Here is a 3,687-nt window from a genome sequence, read left to right as displayed (position 1 = left end):
AAGCATATATATAGTGGTATAGTATTACTTAATTTCATCCACGGAAAAATGATTCTAGAAAAATGGCCATTCGTACTATGCTTCTTTTCGACGTGAACCACTTATTGACTGGGATGTGTTGGTGAAGATATATAATTCTTTCGATAAGTCTGATATTATCTTGTTAAAAATATGAAGTTCCATGTTTATAGACAATGACTTTTGTGGTGATTAACAATTTTTTCAGGTAACTATCCTAGTGGTTGCTTATGGAGCAATCAAGTTCCTAGAGATCGCAAGACCCGCTAATCCGGAAGCAGTAGTGGCTCAACTCCATACTTGTAAGAGAAATTCGAGTATGGAGGGAGCCCCTTTCCTATTATTCCATAATTCAAAACCGCTCCCAAGTGTATAATTTGTTATAAGTGAAGAATAAATTGTCAATCAGCCGGCAATCTCACGCCAATCGAGTCCTCAGCGTTTCCTCGCTTTCACAGCCACGCAACCTCAGCACAGGTTTACAACTGAGCAAACTAATGTGAAAAAAAAAGATATGATAGTAGTACCATAGCAAGGCCATACAGAGAAATAGTTCATCAGCTACGGCATAGAGCATGTATAGTACTGAAAAAGACATAAACACCATAAACAGACAACAACAGCTTTGAAACATCTACTCCAATACTTGCTTGAGTTGAGCACCACCCAGAAACGCTACAAAATCCCTGTACGCGCGGCCTGCTCACTACATTGAATCACTTGCATGTTATTCATCGGTGGACAAAACCACAGTGTAAACCAAGAAGAAACGATTGAGGGAAAAAGGAAGACAACATGAAAATAGAGGAGGGGGATCTAGAATTACCCGACGACAAAATTAATAAACAAAATAAAAGAAAGAAAAGCTTCATCATATAGTGAAGATGTTACCAAGGAAGATTTGATAAAAGATAATGCTAGAAGGTAATTGCACTGCACAACGAACACAACATGGTATAGCCATCAAATCAGACAAAGACATCAGGTCATGCGTAGGATTTATTTGAACGATCCTACTACAGTACTGTTAGAATTGTGTCGAATATTATTGTACAAGTTAGGTTACAATTGGACTTTGTTTTGGACTGTGTGTAGACAGAGTAGGAGTTGTGTCCTAATAGGACACTTATATTATAGGCCTCTCATATATAGCGAGGATAGACACACGATGTAACCTATGCCAACATAATAGTACAAGCACGCGGGGGAGCCGGCGGTATATCCTGGCGTCCGGGCGGCCGGGGTACGGTATTGTAGCGGTGTCATGGGGAGGAGCGCCCGTAGTCAAGCCCCGGGGATATAGCCATATCGGTGAACCTCGTTAACAAATCTCGGTGTCATGCTCATGTGATTGCTTTGTCCTTGATAGATCGATTGTGGCCTCGGATTAATTCTAACAAGTGGTATCATGAGCAAGGTTACGAAAAGGCATCGCATCGTTGAATTTTTTTTTAACCGGGCAAAAGATTGCCCCTTTCCATTAACCGAACTGTCCCAGAATAGAGCTAGAAAGGAAGCGGGAAAGGGGAAAGTGAGTTCAACGCATCGCCGGGAAACCCACCACAGGAACTCGCATCGTTGATTTAGAAGAAGGGTACGAGGCCGAAGCAGGTTTTTGCTCATTACAGCTTGTTCCTCGGCGGGATCGGATCAGATGTGGAAGCGGCGGCACAGCGCGGAAGGATCGATTCGCGGAGGCAGGTCGAGGCACGAGGCGCGGAGTACGCTGATGTGGAAGAGGCAGCTTGTTCCTCCGCGAGCTAGGCCACGTACGGAGCCAGGCGATGGGGTGATCTCGGCGAGTTGCGGATGTACCGTGTACGCGTGCTACAGCAGATCGATCGTGCCGCAGCGAGGCGGCGGTGTGGAGCGATGCAGGTGCGTGACAGCACGGTGCTAGTGGGCCGAGGCGCAGAGGCCCGGGTGGCAGCTAGCCTAGCAGGCCAGGGCCGAGTTATGCGTGAGGCTGGCGTGAAAGTTTCAGGTCTGAGACGTGGCGCGAGGCACGTGTGTGCTGTACGGTGGAACCAAAGGCTTTGCATGAACTTGAGGATTTGTTTGAACAAAAAAAAAAGGAAGATCTGCAACGTATGGTATATAATGTGTCATGGTCAGCAATGGTATAAAAAAGAGGAGTGATGGGACTTGTGGAGGCATGCATGGTGCAGCCACGGAAGATACCATGGAAATAACTTTTTTGGGGTTGCATTGCTAATTGCACAGGTGTTTTTACCAAGAGGTTTGCAGGTTGGTGACATGTGCATAAGGCTAGGAGGAGTCTGCGTTGTGGTAGGATCATGCATACACACGGCGTCAAGCAAAGCACAGAGATGTGCGGGCGGACATGATGCAGGGTGGAGCATGGTTTCAGTCAGATAATTTTGGCTAGGTCGGACTTGATTGTCTGATGAATCGACATGAATGTTGGTCAAAGCAGAAGACGGCGGTGATTTCAGCGACGACGACATAGGAGCGTGATGCTGATCGTGGCCGACTTCTGGGGCATAGAAACACGTGGTGCAGGCCTGAGGGCTTGTGCGGCTTCGACAGACTATGACGCGGTGTTGATTCAAGATGGTGCACACATGGGAGAGATTGAAGTCGACAAGGCGTGGGGTGGCAAGGCGCAGCTACATGGAGTCATGTTGAAGGTGGAGCTGGAGTCTAGCGGAAGATTTCACTCGGTGCTGATGGAGGGGCTACGGTGTAAGATCAGAGAATCGAAGCCTATTTCAACGGGATAGCGAGAGACACGTGGATCGGACTAGGGCCCAATGGTCTGATGGAGACATGATACTCGTCATCGATCGATGAAAATCAATGTTTCTCCGCAGTAAGGGTTTGAGTGGTGTGGGTTCACGATCCTAGAGACTCGACCAGGATAGCAGAGGCTCGACGCGGTGATAGCGGCAAGGCGTGCGGTAAGAACGGGAGACGGCGACAGGCCAAGGCACTGGTGGTCACACATGTGGTCAGACAAATTGTGCAAGGGGTGCTGAAGCAGTGTTGATGAGTACCAGATTCAAGTTGGCGACTGGGTCTATCGGTGCTAGTTGATGGGCATGAGTTGACCGTGGAGAATCTGAGAAAGTGGCGAAAAGTCTAAAATTGTCAAAAACGGAGAGAGTACATGGCCGTATATTCTGTGGTGTTCAGTGCACATGGCAAAGTGTGGATGACAAGCACAGATGAAGGTGGAGTGCTATAGCTATGGGACATGTCAGAAACTATCCGGAAAAAGGGTGAGACAACTGTGAATTTGACTCAGGGTGACACAGGGCGACGGTGAAATTCCTTCAAGTTTCAGACAGACGGTCAAGAAAGAGCAGTGATGTTGAGTTCAGCTCACTCTTTTATGTGGCATCCAATATGTGAGTTGTTCATTTTCACACAGACAGTGGTCGGTGTGTGATGGCGTTGAACAGATTCTCCGGAAGTTGGGAGCACAAACACTGGTAGAAAAAGGGCCTATTGTCCCGGTTGGTAAGGGCCTTTAGTCCCGGTTCCTGAACCGGGACTAAAGGGTCGGTACTGATGCCCTGGCCCTTTAGTCCCGGTTCAGTCCAAAACCGTGACAGATGGGCCTCCACGTGGCCTGTGTGCCGAGCCCAGGCAGGAGGGCCTTTGGTCCCGGTTGGTGGCACCAACCGGGACCAATAGGCATCCACG

General features: G+C 48.1%; 1 pseudogene; it reads left to right on the top strand.

Annotated features, from left to right (window-relative positions):
- Window positions 1-2,603: 2,603 nt before the first annotated feature.
- LOC119321679 overlaps window positions 2,604-3,687 on the top strand; it is a 3,483-nt pseudogene continuing 2,399 nt past the window's right edge.

The sequence above is a fragment of the Triticum dicoccoides genome, chromosome 6B (genome assembly GCF_002162155.2).
Source record: "Triticum dicoccoides isolate Atlit2015 ecotype Zavitan chromosome 6B, WEW_v2.0, whole genome shotgun sequence".
Lineage (NCBI taxonomy): Eukaryota > Viridiplantae > Streptophyta > Magnoliopsida > Poales > Poaceae > Triticum > Triticum dicoccoides.
Note: the sequence above shows the minus strand (reverse complement) of the source record. Positions and strands in the feature narration are given on the sequence as shown.